Here is a 24,762-nt window from a genome sequence, read left to right on the forward strand (position 1 = left end):
TATTTATAGAGACTGTCTTATCGCCAGATTTTAGCCCACATCTAACAAGGAGTGCGAAGCACTATCATTCTGCTTCAAGTTAACCAAGAAATAATCCTTTAGTTTGGAGTGTCACTCATATATCGTCCACCCAGTTCCAGGAGTGGCTTTTTATACTCTATCAGCACCCTCTTGGAAAATTAGATCTGTAATAACGACTAAAGCACTAAAGCAGTTTTAGGTGATGTAAATTTCCATCTGGATATTCTTGACAGTAAAGACAATATGGCTATTTTAGAAACCACGAGCGAAAATTGTCTTCCGCAGCTGTTACATCAGGCCACTCTTTTAGCTGGCCACACACTAGATGAAATCTTTAAAATAATACAATTTTCTCAAATTTGAAATATGACCACTATTGATCTGACCACTCTGCCATTGCTTTTAATCAAATAACCCCTGTCTTATCCCTCATACAAAGAATTATGGCAGTTCCACCACTAATCATGCATGGAACAACCTCGATTATAACCTACTCCAGCAACAGCTCACTCGCTACCAGTCTAATTTCTTCCAAGACGATGAGCTAGCTACTCACAAATACTTGAACTGGCTAGACACTGCTTTTTCACACTTTGTCCCCACCAAATCTACCAAACCAGGAAGGAAAAAACCCTCGGCTCCTTGGCTTACAGAAGCCTTTCGACTTGAAAAGGAAGGAGAGGACATGGATGTCTAACTATGACTTTCATGAGAAAGAAGCATATAAAGTTTCTCTTTCTAATATAAAGGACTTCTTACTAAAAAAAACAGCATTTTGTACTGTACAGATTGAATCCTCAAAGAGCACTGCTAGCGAGCTATATCAAGTGATAAATAAACTGACAAAACATCCTGAAAATAAAGGAACCAACAGTAGTCAAGCTTTCTGTAACACCATAGCCCAACACTTTTGCAATAGGGTAGGTCAAATGTATAATCTGTTCACAACCGCTGACCCCTCAGTGTGTTGGAGTGTCTCTTCACACAATCATGCCTGTAACCTTACTACTCAAATAGATACCACTCTACCCTGTTTGACCAATTTTGTCCCAGTGTTAACTAAACAGGTGGAGGGGCTTATTCACTCAATAAAATCAGTATCTTCCAACGATCCATGTCTGCCATCCATACTAAAACAAACTCCAGAGTCTATAGCAATAACTCTGACTAGCATCTTTAATTCTATGTTTACAACTTGACTTTTCTCCCTACCATCTGGAAACCAAATCTAGATCCTGAGGATCCAGCCAACTATCCTCCTATCTTCTGGCTACCATTTCAAGCACAAATCATAGAGAAATTTATGAACACCCAACTGGCTCAGTATATTCAAGAAAACTATCTGCTAGATCCAACTCATTGTGGGTTTAGACCTGAATACAGTACCAAGATCACTCTGATTAAAGCCACCAATGAGCTAAAGATCCTCTTAGATAAACGAGGCATGGCTGCTCCCTTCCTACTTGACTTATATGTGGACTTCAATACAGTGGACCACACCATCTTGGTCCAACGTCTTGAGACACTGAGCATAAAAAGCATAGCTCTGGATAGCTTCATTTCTAACACATTCTCTCTTCCGATTGGGGTCCCGCAAGGGTCCTAATTTAATCCAGCGCTTTTTATTCCTTAGGTCACAGAACTGACCTATCTAACTCAATCATTTGATTGCTCTCTTACTTCCTACGCAAACAACACACACATTTTGTTGTCAGCCTTTAACGATGTAAACAACACAAGCTTTCAGCTACATAACTGCATGAGAGAAATTGGTGTCTGGATGCGCAAGCATTGCCTAAAAATAAATCGGACAAAACCGAGGTCATCATCTGCAGGAACTTCCCTCAAATTTGGACTGTGTGAAGAAAGGGAGAGCCCCATAGTCATTCAATCACACCAGCCAATGATACATTTAGCCCCTGCTGGAGCCCTTTTGACTAGGCAGACGGAACATCCTAACATGAAAAAAAAATGTACTTAGTTTCCGTCCATCCGGATTAGACCTCCAGGTGCCCGGCGACACCTACCCGAGTGCAGGATCATGATCCCCGTGGACAAAGGTTGTGATCCAGAAGGCTGGCGTGCTTCCATATCTGGAGAATTTTTTTTTTCCTCAGGTGGAGGTGTGAACTGACATAGCCTCCTACAGTCAGCTGTAGATGCCCACAAGGCACACAAAACCCCTCAGGCTTCGTCACAATGTTTAACACTACAAAGTACCTTGTGGTGTGGGTATAAGGAGAGGGAGCCAATGTCCTCGAACAGAGACAATGATGTCAGGCACTGTCATCCTCCTGATTTGGAGGTCAAAGACAGTCTCAACCCGCAGTTCAGCTTCCTCCAACACCCCTCGGACACCATACGCTCTGAAGTGCAAGCTAGCACATGTCCCCTTGGGTGCAAGCATGGGTCCCTCAGACTCTCCAAGCTTCCGCTGCACCCCTAAAACTCCTCATGTCTTGACATCTCGGTGGCTGATGAGTTTTACGAGCATACTCCTCTGCACAGTGTAATGGTGTAAGTCAGGGTGGTCTTTTTCTCAACCAACGATCACTTCCACCCATTTCCACTGCACCCAGTGCGGTCCTTATGATCTCAGGAAAACGGTGGGATCCTTCGTGTCCCTGGGATCTCATGGACGGTAGGCCAGCTAACCAGCCCTTGGAGAGTACTTTGGGACCCATGCCACAAGAGTTGGCACTTAGCCAAGCTGAGAAGTTTTCTCACATGACCGGCTGAGCCGCGCTGCCATTGGCCGCGGGCCCGATCATGTGATTAAAATCTCGCTATTAGAACTTCCGTTCACATACGCGGAATTTGAATCCCAACTGTGAAGACGCCGCTGCGTCCTGTTACTCGTAAGTGATAATGCTTTTGGTTTAAGCGTTAAACATGTGCTTTTGAGATTTGTTGGTTATAGTTTAATGCATTTGATGGTTAACTTTGGTAAAAGCATGTGAATTACCGTTGTTTTATTTTTACTGAGTTATCACTTGGAATTGCTTTGGTATCGCGTTGTGACAAAGTGTAATGTCTTGTGTTGTTTCTATAATGTGAGAGTGACTAATTTGGTCCTGTTTGCGCTTAATTTTCAGACCCCTGACGAAGGGTCATGTTGTCATGGACCCGAAATGCATTGGGTGGATGGAAACAGTTAAAAATCATGCAATGACCGCATAAGAATGGAATTATGTTTGTCAGAAACTTCAGTTTGAACGTATACAACGTATCAACTTCTAAAATTTGAATCACGAAAATTAAACTTATGAACTTGGAGTAGAAACTTGTTTTCTTTGTTAAATGAGTGCTCAGCCTCGAGGATAGTGTGTTCTACCCTCAACATTCATTGACATTTGTAAGGCACGTTCAGACTACGTGTGACGACCAGAGCACCGCCTTAAGAATCAACTAACTTTGTGTAAAATTCCAAAAACATTGAGTGCACCGGGATAACACTTTCTTTGCTTCAATCAGTAATGCACAGATATAGCTATGCCGCTAGCAACCAGATGTGAATTGGAGGCAGGCCAACAGGCTAAATGGTCACTTTCCCCAAAGTGACATTCCACACACGTAATGTTGGATCCACTCACACTACCCGAGTGGATTCGCAATTACAAACTCATCTACATCAAACATGATTAGTGCTACTATTCTGCCTGTAGGAAATACTGCCATTCCCTTCATTCCCCATGATAATCCAATGCAAGAAACAGGCCCTGTCGTACCGAACAGACCCCCCCGGTGCACTTTAGGACACTTTCATGTAACGCACACACACACATATGCTCTTCCTCATCTCAACCCCGCACTCTGTCACCATAGCATGAGACATGCCGAACCTTGGAGTGTAGCTTTTTAAATGTCAACACGAGTAACAGTAACCTGTGAACACAGGCCCCACCAGAACAGACTTGAGGCACAATCGATGAGCTGCCTCCGTGGATGCACAACGTAGTGCTACAGGTCCACGGAGGAGCACTTGTAATGCATGCCCTGGGTATATGTCTTGACAAGGGACTTACAGCTAACTCAAATCAGCCAATAATGTATATGATGCGCACTGCACTTTGACACTGATTGGTGGTGTCAAATGCGCTCAAATTCCTAAGCTATCAAAACAACGTCCAAACAGGAGGTCGGCAGCCAAAAAGGTCAGGGGAGACCATGCCAAAAGATACCATATCTAACAAATACTATTGTGAGAAGTCCAGGTGGCATAGGGAGTACTTCAGCATAGGATGCCAGATGGTCCCTGCAATATATAACATCTTCCAGCCAATTTGTTTGTCGTGGGACATTTCTACTATCCCAACATTGAGCCACTTTTCTCTTAGCCAGGAGCGGTGCAATTAGAACTAATCTCCTATTCTGAGGTTGCAAATGCCCTGCAAGGCCCACTTATCACATTTATGGTGTACATTCCACTGGTTCCATAATTATATCAGAAAGGGTCTTGGTAACCTGCTCCCAAAAAGCATATACTCTCCCAAAACACCAAGCTAAATGTATAAAATCAGCATCTTGCATTTTACATCTAGTACAATTTTCTGACTCTCCTAACCCATACCTCTTTAACTGCTTTGGGGTATAGTATTTTTGCTGTAAAATCTTAAAATGAATAATACGCAAATTACAATTTGCTGTCAGTAGCTTTGTGATAGAGCAGCTATAGTCCCAGTCTTTCTCCGTAAGTGGTGCATCTAGCACCATGTTCCATTTCTCCCTGGCTCTACAGCTTATTGGTGCAGTATCAGCTTGCATTGCATTATAAAGTCTTGTACTAATTTCAGATGGGCGGGACTAGCCAACATGACTTCGAGCGGCTTCAGAGTGAGCAGTTCTGCAGGGTGTCGTGAATTAAAAACTTTAAGGGCCTCCCTCAATCTGTAACATACCATCTTAAACCAGAATGCATTTCATTGATGGCAACACATTGAAGATGGTACCAGAAAAATACACTGAATCTAACTTTCCATATTGACTTCAACATTGCAGCAATATCAAACCATAAAACGGAGAACATTTAATCTGTCTTGACACAGTTTCTTTGCAACCACAGAGCCCACAGCAGCACATGTGATTGCACTTCAGAACCTCTGGTCAAAAGCCCCTAGTTCAGCGGTGCTTGAAATTTGAAGAAATGCCTCCTGTGGTCACTCCTTTGAGCTCCAGGAGATTTAGGTTAGGAAGATTTCTGACATAGTGTGAAGGGTCTGCCATTCTCTTGGCAGCATCCACAACATGTGCATACTCTTTTGGTGGTTCCCTAGCCCTCTTCCTGGGCTGCCACTACAACCATTATGAATTTGTTTTGTTGGCCCTCATTGGGCCTTGTGGGCAAGCCTTAGTGACCGCATCACTCTTTCTGATCCTTTCTTTTTCGTGTTAATTTTTTCAACTGTGCCACTTGAGTGCTAACTCCATTTTTTTTAAGGTGGGGGACCCTGCTTCTGTTCTGGAGCACCAGCGATTGACTTCACTCAACTGTGCAGGAGCCATGCCCAGCATACTCTTCATATGGGCAGAGAACTGTCTCTTTTCTACCCTTCACTCAGCCCTACTCTCCCCATGACAGGTCGAAGCCCCTTTAGACACATTGAGTCTTACAAAAATGCTACACTTGACAGCCTCTGGGAGTCCTCTTTCAAAGCTGTGTGGACTCTAACATTTCAGTGGCTTTTCCTGTAACTTTGTATAGACTTCTCTCCTTTGTTGTTGGATACCTTTGGCCCCCTGCCTTCCTGCCTCCACATCCTCATAGTCTACTGACTACAGACGTCCCAGGAGCCAAATCATGTGGCCCTCAGGCAGGCTACACTATCTGATTCTTCTCACTTTGCCCCAAGTCATCCTGGCCACTTAAGGGGCACTTGCGGGTCTTGAAGGAGTCTGGAGTGCCCCTGTCCAGGGCAACCACAGCCAAAACTAGTCCACAGAGCTCAAGGATATCCTCCTCTTTTAAGGGTCCCAGCAGCAAATTCCTCCTCCATGCTCCACCCCAAAAAAGTAGGGAGGTCAGTGCCACGGGACTGGAGGATAAATCCAAAAAGTCCAAGAAGTACAAGTGCAGAATGTATTACCATAGACAGCAGTTCACCAGCAAGCTGGTCCATCCTCCTCCTTTTCTTTCACTCTTCTGCCTGTTCCTTACTCTTTGCAGGCTTTTATAAGTGAAGTTGGTGTATTCTAGAAGGTGAGCATCCCTCCCAGAACCCGAGATGTTACATAACCTCCACACCCCTAGCTGACATGTACTGAGGTGAGCTCACAGGCTGGCACATAACCCTCCACAACCTTTTGGGATTTTCTAAGATGGCATCATCAAGTGTAGGTCTGCCATACCACTTCCCTTAGCCTGGTCCTGTCCACTAAATTTTACTGTAAAAATGTTCCTTTCCTCCAAGACTTAGAAGGGAACTTCTGATGTGGCTGGTGCTAGATTTATTCCTGTTCCCTTTTGAAACTATGGGAAAGACATGCCCAGGCAAGTAAGAGAGTGTTAGCTAATTGCCCTTCACAAATTCCTCCCTGACCCCTAACCTTCCCAGGAGAAGCCTAAACGATCTGATCAAAAGACCCATTGTCTAGTAAGAAGCTTTGAACTGTTAGCTGTCCAGCAGAGTAATTAACGTGGACCAGCAGGGTAGTTCAAAACCTGAATCTCATTATAGCTTTCTCAGGGATATATTGCAAATCTCAAAGTAAACTAAGTAACACATGCAAGTCGAAACTAATGTTCTAGATGCACTCAGGACCCAGGTAAAAACAGAACAAGTAGCATCAACCACTCTTCTACGTTACAATCCAAAACTGACATTGATACACATTTTTCACCCAAGGTGTAAGTATAGGTAAGCACTACAAACTTACTCATATAAAAGAAGGGGCTATTTTCTTTGTCATGCCAGTAAAATTGTGAGGCCTACAAAGGCCATAATCCTTTCATTCTTGGATCCACCGGGCTGCATGTGCAAAGATACCAGACTATGTCAGACAAAAGACTTTCTCACTCAGCCTGCAAACAAATTGGCACACATTTTCCTCTGTAACCAGCACAGAGCCTCTTGCCCAGCTGTAAAGCAGTGGAACACATTTCAGGTGTCAGGCACTACAAGTTAAACCTAAAAACATTTTGCCTGTAGGTAACTGTAGGAGAAACTTCATTCATGGGTGTCAGCTAGGGCAGATATCAAAAAATTAGGAGGTATAAAAATATTTAAAAGTGTCTTTTTTATGGATCACAACACACTTCATTTTATTGTAATGACTAGGACCACAGAGCAAACACCAAATTAACCACATAATGGATCATTGAAATAACGGGAAACATCCTTTACATCGCAGTGATTACGCTGCTATGCAGTTCCAACGCAGCCGTTACAACGGAAGCGGTACATCGACTTGCGCTGGATGGCGCTATAACCTAGGGAATAGTAAGATTTACTATTCGAATACCTTCCCTACTGTACGTTGACTGGTGTTGTAATAGTAAACCTTACTACTCCTAAGTTCAGGGCTCTCCGGGCCAAGCTGTTGTAACGACTTGTGCTGTAAAGACTATGATGTAACATACTGTGATCATTTTGATCGCGTTGTTACATCACATATTCGAAATAACACATTTATGAGTAGGCAATCAATACTTCAGTAATGGAATGCAACCGAAACATGCTTACAGGAGAAGCTGTTACACAAACATGTTTGCCAACACCTTCCTACAAGCCAAGTCTCTGGGGTGTTTGAAACCCAAAGACTAGGTAATGCTGCAAGCTTAGTGGATTACTCAGTACCTCTTCTTCAGACTTTGACTTTCAGGGACTAGTGAAGTTGAATAATCAAAGCTTACCCTAGGAGGGTGGTAGGGGTTCTTGAGTACATGCCATATATACATAGATTATTAAAGCTGTACTATTTCTTTTTTAATGCAAAAAAGAGATCATACATTTGTTATCATTTAGATTATGCCTAGTAAGTTAAAGATTCCTGACACTAACATTTAACTCTGGATGTATATCCCAGTTTAGTATCTGTCTGTGTAAGTGTTTGTCTAAGCATATTTCAATACTTAATTTGCCTGTTCATTGTACTTTTGATGCTGATGATCGCACATGGAATTCCGCACCAGCATGTGGGGGCCACACAAAATTTGAGGAATTCTGCTTATGTGGAGATGAGGAGGCTGTAGTCAAGGTCATGTGTGATGAAGCCTTGCCATTCAGAGGAGACTGGGAGATGGCTAAGGCAGGAGGTAGATGCAGTGTGCTTCAGATGGGTCTTGAATAATCACTAGTTGTAGCCAAAAGGTAGCAAATTCTTGGTGCCAAAACAAAGGCTACAGCTAGTCATTAGTTGCAAAAGAAGGGTGGCAGATGGATAGTGCTGATGCTCGAGCCCTTCAAGGTATTCAGTCACGGAAGAATGGTGCTATATGAAGAGTGTCATACCACTAGCCACAAACCATTACGATTCACAGAAAAAGGTTACCAGATGCAGGGTGACAAACACATGTTGTGAGCAATTACTGATAGCAGAGAAGGAGAACATTTGCAGTACACCAGTACACATCACACGTGATCACCACTCACAAAAAAGGGTACCACAGGTGTTTGTTCAGGTCGTTTTTGTAAGCCATAGTTAGAGGGTGAATATGAATACTTCAGGGACAACATCCAAGGGAGAATGTTGATCATACCACACATTGGTGTGCAAGCTCTTGCCGTTGGCAGGCTCAGTGTATCTGACCTCTTTATGGTAAGCTTCTTATTTCTTATCATTTTCTATGGATTAACAGGGTAGGTTCTCTCCAAACCAGGAAGGCAAACTCCTGCGTCCTTCAACATAAACAGAAAGTCTTCATACTAAGGATACTAAGGATATAGCATTACCCATAGAAGGAAAACAGCCAAAAATAAGCAATTCCAACACTTTATTTGTTTCTCAGACTCCTCAATGAGCGCATACTGTCAAGGCCACCCGGTTTACAGACCCAGGTGTTTCACAGAACATCCAGGGGATTGGTCCTTATGGGTTCATGGAGATGAGAAAAGATGGTTTTCAAAGCTTTGACGGCAGGGGTGAGTCATAAGGGTTAATATGTAATAGAACTGTAAAAAACACACATCATTTAAGAATGTTGGTAAAAGGAAAGAAGGTTGACAACCAATCACTTAGAAATAGACTTTGAAATCACGTTGCCATCTACATGGAATAACCCCGAAGGTTCGGGAACAATCCAGATAGTTCAGTAACAAACTAGAAGGTTCTGGAACAAGTCAGTAAATAGGCGTTGACAGTACATAGCAATCCATCTGGAACAAGCTAGAATGTTCTGGAACAAGCCAGAATGTACTCAAAACAGTGAAGTGATGGTGGCAACCATCGTTGATGTCAGGAGGGTATCAATACCACTTCCTTGGACCATATCCCTTTCTAGGCTATCAGAGGTCTAGTGAAGACATCACCTGTGTTTTTACCGCCAATGCAGCTTACCTGCGCATCCAGGAAATCTTTTTCCTCTGTGAACCTTGCGCTTCCTGGCGAGAGTTCTTGAGGATCTGCAATAGATAAAACAAACAAGAGAAAGCTAAGTATATTTGATGTTAACCTCCTTCTTGCTTGCATGAAAATCAAAGATTTTGAGACAAAGGAATCATAATTGAGCATCAGTAAAATAACTTAGTTGAAAAAATGCAAGATACTAGATTATTTACAAGATACTTCATTATTATTCAGTGAATTGCATAGTCTGTGCTAACCAGAGAGAGACATTAATGGAACCATGCAGCGGGTGCCAAATCCATAGACTAGATTAATTCTAGTGAAGAAACAGCTAGAAGGGAAAGAACTCATGTTTTGAAGGATTCGCACACAAATTAATAGTTGTATTAATTCAAGATTGAGAGAGAACATGTAAATGATTAAAAAGGCAACTCAAAAGCTGTAAAGGTTTTTTTTAAGAAAAAAGGAAATATTTGATCTTGTTATTGTTCAGACACTTGCGCACTTAAAGGCAGATAACAGACGAGCCTGAAGGGTGATACAAGGAAGCTGTCATACACTCAGCGGTTGGTTATTTTCTTATTTTGTCCCATTCCACTGTTGCCCTTGGTGTTCCTCCAGAATGAGTGCTGTGTGTAACTCGTTTGGTTGAGCATCAAGGGGCTTGGAAAGAGAAGCAATGTGCATCACTCCTGCCAGACCTGTCATCAGAGGTTAGTTATCTACTCAATAACTGGGGTATCTGACACATACAGAGAAGTTGTGGAGAAGTGTGGCTCACCGGTTAGAGGCGGCAGACCCAGAAGCAGAGGTCGGCCTCGGACCAGGGTTCAATTCCCGACGCGGCAGGGTATGGAACCAATGTCAGCGGGCTTGATAAATCTTGCCTCGGTGCCTCTCTAACCATGGCTCCCCCGCTGCAACTCTGGGCAATAGCTTGCTTAATCTCCACAACGGCCCCCTCGCTGCCGGGGATGCCTTGCTTCACTTTGGGGATGCCCCATAGGGACCATCTCACAGGGAAAGCCAGGTCGTGTTCCCCAGCGGCACACAGCGCCAAGAAACCCCAGGGTGAACGTGCGCTCTACAAATTCATACTAACATAACATAACTATCATACACGCAGGCAGGAAACTAACATGCGTAGCCTACCTCGCGTTATCCATGAACACGTAGTATGCTCTGCATACTATCAAGGGGAATGAGGGGGCAAGTCATAACCTACTAAACATATTTAACAGGGAGAAGTGATAGTCTTTTTCCAGGGGTTCAGGTAAAATGTTCTGTGTCCCACTACCGTACCAGTGCTATCACCTGTTAGTATGAATAGTCTGTCATCCATGTGAATAGTATCATGAGGGGTAAACCACAACAATCCAACAAAGCCAGTGTCTCTGCTGGAGCGCAACAGACCATGATCATGTAAAATAATGGATAGATGTCTTGTTACAGGGTGGGTTCTGCACATCCTACCCTTGGGGTTTTACTATCAGCCCCCAAGACCACAATGGCACACAGTGGAGGATAACAGAAGTGCATGGTCAAAACCGTATCCCCAGTTTCCCACTTGGTTTCATCCAAATCGTTTTGAGCCCTTAAGTGGTCTTGCAGATATAGACAGACTAACACCAAACTTGAGTGTGCCAGGGATTAACGTTACTTCATACAAAACCTCTAAGATTATATCCAACAAAGTAGATCGTACAGTTGCCCCCCTCTTACACTAGATCATGAGAACAGTCTATACTCCCACACCCACATATTGATAGCGCAGGAAATGCAGGGCTAGATTCAGATATTTCCCTTGTAGAGCCAGCTATTTGTAACACTGTTGGGGAAACCTCAGTGGCTGTGACCCTTGATATCCGCCCACTTAGGCTTATCTCAAGGAACATCGCAGGTATCTCCTCAAAATGATCAGATGAGGCATGGGTACATTATGTGAAGAAGTTTGACATTATTTGTGCATAAGAAACCTGGAGCAGGGAGGATGTTGCCCTGGACAGATATTGTTCATTTAACATCTAAGCATCACCATCACCAGCAGGGAGGGCAAAGGGAGGCTCAGTGACCTTCATTTCTGTCCAATATGAGTCACTAAAGATAGAGAATATATTAGACTCTCCTTGGTACCAGCTCATCTTGATTTCTAACCCAGTTGAGGCCAAACTCCTATTGATTCATTGGTACTACAATATTTTCGACCCACACACTGTGGGGTTATTTATACCCTCAAAGAGAAAATGTATAAAATTGCGGAGAGATGCTTCCCACTGTGCATTATTTGGGTGGGTGATTTTATTTGCACACTATGTCAAGACAGTATGCAGAAAGTATGTGGGATTGTAGACACCGCAGACCACCCTTTGCCCCATTTTAAGCATACCCCAAAGGGTGAAGCACTAAATACCATAATTTTAGTAAATGATTTAGGCATGATTGACACTTTGGTTAGCACTCCTTCTGTCCTGTGTCCAACTTATCAGGGTGTCGGGTGAGTTAGCTTAATTGATTTGATGTTGATATGTAAAAAGTATGCATAACTTTTTGGTTGAACCAAACCCGTCTAGCAACCATTACCCCCTTACGGTTTCGATGCATGTCATTACATTGAAGGGCAGGGGCAATGATTACACCTTAACACCTTGATTACGATATCAAGGTGTTAAGTTAAGGTGGAGCTCAATAAATCCTAAAAAATTTGAGGAGGATGTTATCAAAACAAATCTAAGCAAAATCACGGTATGCTTAGCTTTTGACTCACAGCCAGACGCCATAATACAATGTTTTGAATCAATTTGTGAAGATGTGGCTAAAAATTTGACTAAATCAGTGAGGAGTTGGGATTCCCCAAAAATAAGATGGTTCAATACTGAATGTTCCAAGGTGCAAAAAGATATGAAGAAAGCTTTGCATGCACTTCCTTGTGATAGGGTGCTAATCAAGACAGTAAGACAGGCCTATAAAAGTGTGATCAAGCATAGAAAGGAAGAACTGAGAAGACTGGCCTGGGAAGAACTTTAAAGAGCTAGTGCTCTAAAGGATTCTAAGAGCTTCTGGGAAGTCATAAATAGTATACTCTTTTCTAGTGACCCAAGGAGAATGGACTCGACCATAACAGGGGAAGCTTGGGAGTCTAATTTTTATTTTTAATCCAAAGGGCGTCTCATCACACGAACATAGGTATGAGATAGCTATTAATTTACAATCAGCACAACAACTTAGCTAATCTCTGTCCCTAAGTGAGGTCGAGGACGCCCTAGCAAAGAGCATTTCCTCGAAAACCCCAGGACCGGATGGGGTGCCCTTGGATTTATTTTAAAATAATCGTCAATTTTGAGGTCCCTTGTTTTTAAATGTTTTTAAATCAGTAATAGTGGGTCGTATCCCATTATCATGGAGATATGCAGGAGTTGTCACGATTTTAAAAAAAGGTAACAGGAATGACCACCACATGTTACAGGCTGATCTCTTTAACCGATGCTACGTGCAAGGTTATGGGAGGATAATCCTTGCATGTTTGGAGTCATGGGCTAATGCCTCTAGACTCATATCTAATACTCAATACAGCTTCAGAAAGGGTTAGGGAACCAATGAACTGTGCCTCAACTTGTCCATGATTATGGGCAAGTACATGAAGGCCAGGGGGATGTCGTTTCACCTGGCCTTCATGGGCTTGCCCAGTGCCTTCGATACAGTAAACCGGGAGAAATCGTGGACACTGATGAAAAGCATGGGTTTTGAAAAAAACCCTATTACCCTGTTCTGTAGGCTATAAGCATCTACCACTGTAGCTATCCGTTTTGGTCCTAGGGGAGAGAAGACTAGGCCCATTGCTTCTACTGAGGGGGTACGTCTGGGTTGCATTTTGGCCCCATTTTTATTCTTAATATACACAAACGGACTGGAACAATTTTTGTTTAAACAGAAATTGGACTTTCCAAGCAAAGAAGGCAAACAGGTCCCATTGCTGCCTTACGCAGACGATACAGTCTTGATGACCTTAATGGCCAATAGCCTCCAAAAATGTCTGAATGCATTCTCTGAATATATGTTGGCATTGAACCTACAGGTACATTTTTGCAAATCATTTATTATGGTATACAGCCCCAACCAAACAAAAACAAGGACATTTGCAGTAAGGGAAAAAGTTACTGAAAAAGTGTCAAAATGTACCTACTTGTGGAATGTTTGTAATAACAAATTAAACTGGGAACACCTAATTGTGGCTAGGATTCAACAAACGAGCAGAACAATAGAGGGGCTTTTTCACTTTGCTTGTATGCTTGGACATAAGCCGGTAACTGAAATGATAACTTTATATGAACTAAAATGTCTATCGGTAGCCACCTTTGCTGCAGGAGTATGGGTTACCACAAAAGTACCCAGGTTCAGATTTTAAGACGATACATTTTTTAAAAAGGATTATTGATGATTCCCCGCAATTCTCCAACATTGTTTTTGCCACTCTAAAGTTGGTTTGGATTTTGTGAAAGATTGGATAAATATTGCCCCATTGATTTTATGGGGTACAATTTGGACATCGGAGGACCTATTACTATCAAAGAGTATCCTTAGAGACTGTATGAATCTTGATAACACAATGACGCCCCCTGGCTTCGTTATGTTAAGGATACTTTCTACAAAACAGGTTTGGAAAATTATTACGATAATCCTGATGGTATCCAATCAAACATGAAACAGGTTATAAAAAAAAGCATTCCGAACTGAACTATGTACGTCTAATCAGGATAATGGAACACCAGATTGTGAATCTCAGAGCCAACCACAATTTTACTTGTCTTTCACCATGCACGTTCACTCGAGTTTCCTTATGACTAGACTTCGACTTTGCACATTACATTTTCTCGTGGCTTTTCCTAAACAGGGGGGTTGTTGTGACAGCGTAACCCCCTGTCCTTGCTATAATTTAGCCCATCAAAGTACAATGCCCTTTATGTTGTTTTGCACATGTTTTATCAAGCCCGTTTTAAAGGAAATTCGTCCCTGCTCTTACCATGATGGTTTTAATTATTTGCTGTCACTATCTACTGCTTTTGTTTGCAGTGCTGTGCTTAACTTTATCAGAATTGCTATTTTAATCCGGAAACACTATGAATCCTAAAATGAATTAAAGTTTATTTAGAGATTTTTGTTTTTTTTTATATTTTAATATTTTGTATTTTGTATAAATGTGTTGCAGAGTGGTAGGAGCTTCTTGTCCCTTTGCACATTTTCCTAAGCATTTTTTACCCTATTACTTAATGTATGTATGTAAACTTTTTTGATTCGATTGAATCTAATAAAGTTATTTGAACTGACCTGATGTTTGCTGTGCAGTAAGTGCACTGAAGTTATGTGATGCAGTTTTGTATGCCATAGCCTTCACGGTTTTTAGGTCGAGTCTAGCCAGTGCCCATGCACTGTCTGCAAAACCTGCTCTTTTGATGAAGGGCTTTGCTTCCACCTGCTTCCTTCCCATTGGTTTAGTGCAGTGTCACTTTTCTTTGCTGCTTTCTAAAAGGTTTATGCAGCGATGTGTCACTTCCATTTTTTTCACACAGGAGCATCGCTCAAGTACAGTTTCATTCCGCTTCAATTATCCTTGTGTTTTGGCAGACAACTCTTTTTTTTATAATTGTTCCACCACGGCGTGCCAAGTTGTATCTTCTTGCACAACAAAAGAAAGGCGCCGCTCGCCCTTCTCCCTTTTTTTAATACTTTCGCCATGCTTTATCGTTAACTTGCAGCTTCAGCGCTGGAGCCATCCTAGCATCAGGGCTTCCCTTACCCATCAGGGCTAGGATAGCAGAGCTGTGAGCCTGAAGAGTGAACGCCGGGATTAGAACAGAGACTCAGCATTCGGGCAGTCTTAGGATAAAGGCTATGGGGAGGGGCACAAGGATTAATACGCCCATTATACTCCAGTTTGGGCAACTAAAGTCCAAGGTATCTGTGCTGCGCTGTGCTCGTCGCAGCTTGTGTTCGACACAGAGCCAATGACCCCTCTCAGAAGTTTGCTCCTCAAGTGCCTGCCCATGCGAAGTAAGATTCTATACCCCAAAAGAGCTCTGCACCTCCGAGAACTTACAGCCCCTCCCTAAAAAATCCTATGGTCACAATCAGGGACTACCTACCCACTTATCATAACACACCAAGAGTGAGCAGACCTATTAGAAATAAATTATCCACGACCTGAGAATTCTACACCCTTTTCCAAAATCTGACTCTTTTTCCTGCACCTTAAACTAGTGCAGTTTGGGGCCCTCCCCCGGAGGCTATTACCTTACTCCAAAAGACTGTAACCCTGAACTTGTAGGCTTCTGTGTTGCATCACCTTCTGGGGTGCTTCTCGTGAGCGGTGTTGCCAGATGTGTTCTGCAAGTGCACTCCAGGGATCTAGGGGCATATTTCCAAGCAATAGCGATAATTATCGCTATTGCTTGGTTAGAGACAAAAATTTACCGCTGAGCTGCGGCGATTTTTACCGCAAATAAACCTTGGTATTACCAAGGTTTATCGCAAAGGCGATAAAAATCTCCGCAAATGAATGAATATCGCTGAAAAGTCCGCGATATTCATGCATTACCGAGCTAATGCTCTTAGCCATGTTATCCACCTCCCATTGGATAACATGGCTAAGAACTGCTCAGGGCAGTTGTTAGCTTTTGGAGAAATTCGCGCTTAGCGCGAATATCTCCAAAAGTTGGTAATAGGAGATAGCGATGTTAGCGACTGTTTCCAGTCGCTAACATCTTGGCACGCCCACTTTGCAGGTCATTAGTGATAAATATCACTGACATGCAAAGTGGGGCACAAGATGGCCGCTATCTCCTACTAGCTGTCGTTAACTGGTGTTAGTGACAGCTAGGTAATAGGGAGATAATTTTATCTCCGCTTTCTTGGCTTTTAAAGCCAAAAAAGCGGAGATAAACCCCCTTGATAATATGCCCCCTAGTTCAGTCTTATAATTCTGTTCCTGCTCTTCAGATGTCTCTGTCTCCTTACACCTGCCTCCTGCAGTCGCCCCAGGCAGCCTCGAAGTGGCAGTTGTGGGGCGCAGAGTAGTGTAAGCTCAGGCAGCATTGAAGATTATCTGAGTTTATCAATCATAGGGTTCCGACCTTTCTTGAAGCCATCTTACACGAGAAGCAGACCGGCGATCTCACATAAAAGCACGTGTATTACATTTATAAAGTTCCATAACTGACAGTTAATTTGCTATATAATTGCATAGCAAAATTGTACCTAGATCACACACGCTTCTGCTTTTTTATTTTTTTCCTTTTCCAATGTCTATGAGCACAGTAGATGGCCACGGGCATAAGCCTGCTCTATTTTGTGGAGTTTGAACATTTCCAGACACTATATACGTATGCTATCCAGGAGTTAGTTTGGATATATGCTTAATGAGCAATAAACCGAACAATCGAGGTATTGCTCCAAGCTTTTTTCTTGGCCTTTGAAGCTTCTTAGCAACCCAAGTAATATTCAGAGCAAAGGATAGATAATTCTTTTTGGTATGTTCCTGATAAATTTAACATATGGCACCATAATTTCCTTTGTCTTAGTGGTTGTTGAAATATTTCTAAATATCTTAAACATATTATTTACAAAGTTGTATTCTCCAAATAGTATAAGATAAATACCATGATGTTTATTGTAACAAAACCGCTAGAGAACATCATAGGGATCATTTCTCCAAGATAAACTTCTTCACTTGCAGCAGTGTGTCAGCTTATTATGATGAGATATGCCTGCAGTAGATCCCTTAATTGCTACAGAGAGCCTCCACATGAGAGATCTGTTCCTTCGCCTCCAGTAATACATCTCTAGGGATACTAGAATCATGTGCCAGATCTTTCCACAATGCCACCATTTTTTTAAATGCATACCATTTAAATAACTTACTGCCCAAACACTACAATGAAACACCCAATATCGAGGTACTGGATTTCCTCCGAGTGCCACCTAAGACATCAAGCATTCTTCTTTCATGGACATTTATCTTTTGGTGGGGTAGAGAACCTCATGTAAGCCTGGCATTTCTTTCGGATATGTCCCAGAATTGCACAGAGGCAAGACATTATTTGATGGTAGCTGGAGTGAACTGAGGTAGGGGTGTATTTGTTGTAAGCATGCATGTAGTGTACCATGTTTCTTGGGGTACCGCACTCCTTAAGGTGAGAAACGGTTTTAGTGAGTTTGAATTGGATTGTCTTTATCAGAACCACGCATGACGTTGCTGCCATACAGGTCTTTCCTCATTCTATAATATTTGTGGGATCAAAACATTCTGCAGAGACCGAGAATGATTGCATTCTGTTCGTCGTAGATTTGAGTTACTGCTCCTCAGATATAAACGTAATGACAACGCTTGTTTTATGCTGCTGTTCTTCTGAGGGAATTTGAGGGAGGAAAATCTTGTATAGTTAACATAGGTAATATTTATATGCAGTTTCCAGTATATTATACATCACTGCTGTGCATTACTATAATACTGGATGGTACCTAAAGCTGTGCCGCACTCCTGGGTCTGCAGAGCTCTACTGTACTATAGTGGCTGTGTTGAGACACCCCAGTGTGCATCAAACCCCCCCCCCCCCCTCCCTACACACGCTTTTTATAATGCGGGTGACAGGGTGAGCACCACCTATCAGTGTCCAAATCAACGCCACAGCACACGTCTGCTACCACTGAGATTGCCCCTTGTATACTGATTTCGCTAATGCTTTCAGCCTCCCCCTCCTGGATAACCCTCCAAGTCATCCCTCTATCTCGTACTCTCCCCAACCATTCTCACGCACTCTTACCGCCTCTCTCATATGGTTCACTTATGGTCTTCAAGCCGAATTTCTTTTCAAAACTTTCTCAAGGTTCTTGTCCTTCAAACCCAAGCTCTCCTCTTCTTAGGATTTATTCTGCATACACCGGTGCTCCCTCTTTATCTATCTGTAGCCGTCACTTCGTTCTCTCTCTCTCACATCCTTTATCCTCTCCTTTCTCTCTTTTGTTCACCACTTCCTCAGCAAATTACCTAGTCCTCTCTATCTTCCCTTTGTATGTATATTTGCAGCTCTCACAACTATCTATGCACCATACCACATAATACCAGTGCACAAATACTCTCCACGCCACACAATTCCACCCCACACAATTCCACAACGAACAATTTCAATGCAACCCACACAGTTCCACTTCACAACACATACATCCACTGTACTCCAAACCAAAACACATAGGTAAAAAATATTGTCAATTGCAACGCCAATAGCACTAACTCTCGCAAATGCGAGACCTATTGCATTGCAAATGCTTGTTTGACAATTTGGCTCTTTTGCTTCTTGAGATAAACCAGCTACCATTTTGATTTACTCAAAAAACTGTTCTCTGCAGAAAGGGATGAGCTACATGGGTCACTTGAGCTTCCACTGGCCTGTGAAAACATGGGTGAAGTTATTTGTAGGCTGAAAGGGTTCTCTGCAACAGTGCTCTGTGGGTGGTTTGGAGGTGGTAAGTCCTGCAACCAGTGGCAGCTCGCAGAGGGAGTGCTGCAGGCGGTGGCCCCTCCACGCCCTACCACCCCGCAGCACTCCCTCTGCTGCATCGCTGAGTTGGCGATGCAGCGAGCGCAACGTAATAGTTTTATTTATTTACTTACTTACTTTACCACTGTTTGTCGTATGTCCAAGTCCACTAACTCACCACCCTGCCCTGCCCGCAGCACTCCATCTGCGAGCCGCCACTACTTGCAACCTTCCACCATACCCTTTGTGTGAGCGAAATGTGTCAGAATGAGAATGTATCACTGTCAGTTGCTATATTTGAGTCTAGCAGCCCTGCAGCTAGCCTGTGTCACTTATAGCAAGGTTGCGTTTTTTTGTTGTGTATCAACTCACTGACCTACATGCATGAAGTACAAAACCAAGCCATTGTGCATGTAAGGTAGATCCATTCGTCTGGACTGTTCATGGTATCATAATATATGTTTTCCTATACACAAGGGTTCACGATTTCCATGTTTTTAGACATGTGTTGTTTGTCTTTGTATACTGTCATTTGACTGCTGGTTGTAGTTTGTCCCAGTGGAGGTGGATACATAAGAGAGGCTTCATGCAATGTGAACGTGATCACTGGTATTGTATTCTAGTTAGGGTGCGAATGGCAATGTCTAAAAACCCCTAGTGTAGAGACATGAGTCCTCTACCTCAGTGCCATTGTGCAACACTCTTACAACAAGGTAACTAGTCATATTACATTTAAGGACACGCATAGTTCACGCTTGTTGGACAACTGTATTTTTGCACGATTTAAGATTAGTAATATTTAAGTATAATCCAAATACATGGAATAAGCAATTTATATTGGTGGATGATTCGCAAGGATTCTCATTCACATATTGCAGAAAATGTGTACTGATGCACGACGTGCCTTAAAATGTAAGGGATTCTCATAAAAAGATGGCATGGCAAAACATATGAAGTCAAGACACTAAAACGATTTGCCTGGCAATTAGTTGATTTGAAATCAATGAACTACTTTTCTCATCCACACGACCTGTCTTCCATACATGTTTTTCAAACGTCATACGCGTCACCCCATTTTTCTCCCTACTTAGGTTTGGCCTTACAGACGAGTATGAGCGAGATAACTCATTTGTTTAGCTTTTTCAAATCCGCTAATCTGAATCTGGAATCTACTACTTTTTGGCCTTTGCCCTCATTGCATGGGAGTTTGAATCATCCTTGGGTCTTCCATTTTGCATATGCAAATAGCCAACTTGAACGCTCCACCCCTTTCCACCCCCCTTCATTACGCCTTTTCTCACAATAGATAGACGAATATTGTGCAGTTGTACCCTAAATTACGCAGACGAGACACTAATTTACACCCATGCAACTTGTTCTTTTTTACCTTTGTATATCATGTTCATTTTTTAACAAGCCCGCATTTTTCTAGCCAGACTTCTACGCGCACTTTTCTAAGCGACTGTGAATCTAGACGTTCCGTGTTGATTCCGTATGATTTAAAATAACGTTTTGAAAATAGTAGCTTTATTACCTAACAATTCACATTTAAAACATAGAATGCTGTTCAAGGAAAGCCACGCTGAATTCTGTAACATTTTAACCTAAGAATAGCATTTTTTTTTACAAATTAACAGGTGAGGAGAAAGAACTACATTTGAAATTTAAACTGTACACTAACTCGTTTAAAATATAGTCAATCGCGAATTACTCCTTATCCTATTTCAACTTATTTCTTTCTTTGTTCACCATTTAACTGATTATTTTTGGGTTAACATCATGGAAACAAAACCTAATTCGAAAATTCTTGAAATCAGAAAATAAAGTAGAATGTTAAATGTTCATTCTTACCAATCTAAAGCCCCCTGCGTTTCTTGCTGAGTCTTCGAAATTGGTAAACTGCGTAAGGCTAATGTCCAACCTTGGAGGCTTTGGCAAATATTGGCCATTCCAAAGTGTAGGGAACACTTCTGATTTGCTCGGTTGTTTATTAACTGATGGGTACACGGTGAAGAAGGATCCCACGCAAAGTAAACTTGTGAAATGTTTTAAACCAAATTGTCTTGCCTGGAAATGGTCTCCTCGTCAACCTGTATTGCAGTAGTACCTTTACTTTTACATCCGTTACTTTGATCAAACGTTGCTCATTTACAGTAAACTTAACACAATCTGAATGAATTATGTTGTAACAATCATGAAAAAGATCACTATGAGGACTGGCACATGTTCAACACCAGTGCAAAATATTTCTCAAATCCTCCATGAGGGCATCGTTAAGAGATGGGCACAGCTGTATCACCCTGCACTATTACAAGTTTTATGTGCTCTGGACAAGCACCCGATAACACCAATGTTGTGTCGATCATTTTCATTCTGCTAAAATGACAGCTGATTCAGACTGTACTATCAATACCCAGTGTGACATATATATGACATATATATGACATTGGTACTAATAGGATAGGTAAGTCGTAATCCAACCAACCTAATTAATTTTCGTTGTTTAAGGCTCAATTTGCGACTCACTCCGATGGAAAATAGTCAGAGGGATGGTAGCCTGCAAGGATCAGGAGACCACCACCATCCTGGTGACTGCATTTAAATAAAGAAAAAAACTTTTGCTAAGCACCTGATTTCATTAAAAAAAAGTTTCTCTTCTGGACCACTGCCAGCTCCCCCATAAAGTTCTTCCACAATTCACAAAGTGGAAAGGGTTCACTGGTGACCCCCTTCATTTTGGTAATGAATTACCATCCCAGCTTCGGAGTCAGTAGCTTTTCAATAGTTTTAATTAAGGTCTCAAACCATTGAAACCTACAGTACAAATTTGGAGGCATATTAACAAGGTGGCGATAAATACAATATCGTCGATTTATCGTCCGTTTTTGGGTGGTGGGCGACAATAATTTTTTTGCTGTATCAACAAGGACACTTAGTGTTGGTTTTCAAAGCTTGGCGACCAGATTTTTTATCGCCTAGCCTCTCATCGCTAATGAGATGCAAGGTAGGCATGTGGAAGGCCTGGCTAGGAATACTTCAGGGAAATCTATCACTAACGGGGCATCGCGATATTAACAACGAGGCCCCGTCAGCGTTAACATTGCGATTTATGTCGCTAACAGGGGCTTAATTCAGGAATTTAATGTCTGCTAAATTCCTGGTTTAGGCATACCTGTCATGGGGGGTGTATGATGTGGCTAAGACTACAGGCCTTATCGACAAGTTTATCACCATTTTCAATGGAATATTGCTGGAAAACCAGCGATATTCCATTGAAAACTGCGATAATTCCATCTATCGCTGGGATTTTTATCTCCATGGCTTTAAGCGTTGTTAATACAACGCTAACATGGAGATTATCGCCAGCGATAGCAGACGATAGATTTTCTCACACTAACAGCGGCTAGCGATAATTATCGCTGCCGCTTGTTAATATGCCCTTGGTATTTGACCAAACTCACCTCATCCACATACCTAATTGATATCCAGTCACAATCTCTATTTTAACGTTTATAAACCTTTATTGACTCCTAAAAGGAGACTAATACATAGAAACATCCTTTTGTTGAGGTCACAAACTCTAATTCAGAGTGTTTTGTTTACAACCATTAACAAACTTTTGCAATGCAATCCGTCTCGCAATTCTCAAAGTTAGAGCTATTGGCTTTGTAACTGATAATGTTTTTTTACTTCTTTTTTTTTCTTTCCAGTGGAGTAACGTAACAGGTTAAGAAGATGACTCTGCAATTAGTGAAGTAAGTTTGAGGTTTAAGATTCATCAACCGTATATTATTAGCAGAGGGTGACGACATCATGCAGTGATTTATTTCTTCTGCTGTTATTTCCGTAATTAAGCTATCTTTTTTTCTCCTATGATATAGAAGGACAAATAATGCGATAGAGCCAGGCATCCCCTGCCTCTGCTGAGATGATATGCGGATCGGAATAGAGCTTCCTATAATGATCCTGAAAAACGGCAGAGATTTCCTGGGGATGTGAAGTATATCTACCAGTAACTGGGTCATTTATCTTTTTGATAGTGTTCCTATTGGCCCTACGTTTTGCTGACCATGGAAGATATTTTCCTATGTGTTCATTCTCTTCATACCTTTTCTGCAGGACTGCATCATGCGCAAGAATTTCCTTGGAAACAAAGAAATCTTGTAAATTATGTTTAATTAAAGCTTTATTTTATTTTGCCTGGAGGGTGCTGCTACATATTGAGTCTTGAGATTCGAAAACTGATTCTCTAGCTAAGACTTTTCTTCATTATCTTTTCGCCTTTTATATGTATTATAATGGATTACTTCCACTCGAAAAAAATGCCTTCAGAGCCCCCCAGACTGCGAAGATCAGACTGTATTTTTATTGCATTTCCAGAAATCTGCCAACAACAAAAGCATTCCAGCCACCCATTGCTCGTCCACTAAGAGAGACTTGTCCAATGACCATCTACGCTCCGTTCGAACTTGGGTTCGAATTTGAAATTGGAGCGAAATTAACACATGATCAGAGAAAGGATGTTCAATAATCCCTGATTTAGTGCTTAAAAGAGCATGTGAGACGAGAAAAAGGTCAATTCGTGAAGACGAATGATATCTCTTTGAGTGGCAAGTAAACTTCTTCTCTCTGGGTAATTCGTCGCTCCAGCAGTCAACCAATCTTAAATCCGGTATCAACTCTTGACACAGCCTGATGGATTTTGGATTAGTCTGTGATTTCTGGGGTTGCGGGGAGTCAATGGTTGGATTAATTAGTGGATTAAAATCCCCCCCAATAAGCAAGTATCCTGCTTCAGCAGTGGCAAAATCATGTAATGACTGGAGCGTCTCTCGTGAGTCTTCTATTGGGTCATAAAAGCTAGCAAAATTCAATAGTTGGTTGCAGATCTTCATCTGCAGCCAAAGTCATCTTGCACTATTATCCCTCTGGACCATTATAATATCCCTCTGTATCTTTTTACTTACGAATATGGCTACTTCTCTAATAGCCGCTCTTGCGGAGGTAAAAGATTCCTATTGAACAAAGGCAAAGGTTTTATCCCTTGGCGCACCCTCCTTGTAATGCGTCTCCTGTAAAAAGATTATGCCGGCTTAAAAGGTCTTAAACCAGGCCAACATGGAGCAGTACTTCAGTCTATTATTGAATCCGTTTACATCACAGGAAATAATCTTTAATGGTCTAGCAGTATTTCTATCAGAATTTTGCTACAATTTATTTTTTCACTCCATACTCTGTGAACCCAACTCCCTTCCCCCAACCCTTCGTGAAACCTTCCTCCCCACACCAATGGATCGCCTCCATATTGAAACATCTCTGTCTAGCGGTCCCTGAGGTGACTCACCCCAATGGACCTAAAACCCTCCCATCTACCCCATGTGCCCCCACCCACCTCCCATTGAGGTGCTGTGCCATGGCACCCAGGTGGTGAACAAGTAGCTGGCAGTCCAAGAAAACCTAAAAAAATAGAAAAAAGAAAAAGAGAAACAGACAGCACGAAAAAGAAGAGAGAAGCAGAAGGATAAGTACCTAGTTCCAGCTTCATTCAATTAAAATATTTCTTTTACCAGACTTGAAAGACATTTTAACCCCTTCACCCCCCTGAATGTTGCAAAGAATGGTAGAGCTCCTGCGACTCTTGAACTGATTGAAATATATGGACTCTCCCCTTATAGAGAACTTTCAACTTTGATTGTTGGACTAATCCTACAGG

The 24,762-nt window shown here is 42.0% G+C and overlaps 1 protein-coding gene across 2 annotated transcripts in view; it reads right to left on the reverse strand.

Moving 5' to 3' along the window:
- SERPINA10 (serpin family A member 10) overlaps positions 1-21,055 on the reverse strand; it is a 218,944-nt gene extending 197,889 nt beyond the window's left edge. Inside the window, exons 1-2 of one of the 2 annotated variants that reach the window (XM_086937725.1) lie at positions 20,901-21,055; positions 9,514-9,578 (exon numbers count right to left, since the gene is read on the reverse strand). The gene's annotated coding sequence lies outside the window, so the exon portion shown is untranslated. The remainder of the gene's footprint in view (positions 1-9,513; positions 9,579-20,900) is intronic. The other variant, XM_086937724.1, reaches the window with a different exon arrangement.
- Between the last annotated feature and the right edge of the window lie 3,707 nt (positions 21,056-24,762).

The sequence above is a fragment of the Lissotriton vulgaris genome, chromosome 9, assembly GCF_964263255.1.
Source record: "Lissotriton vulgaris chromosome 9, aLisVul1.2, whole genome shotgun sequence".
Classification (NCBI taxonomy): domain Eukaryota; kingdom Metazoa; phylum Chordata; class Amphibia; order Caudata; family Salamandridae; genus Lissotriton; species Lissotriton vulgaris.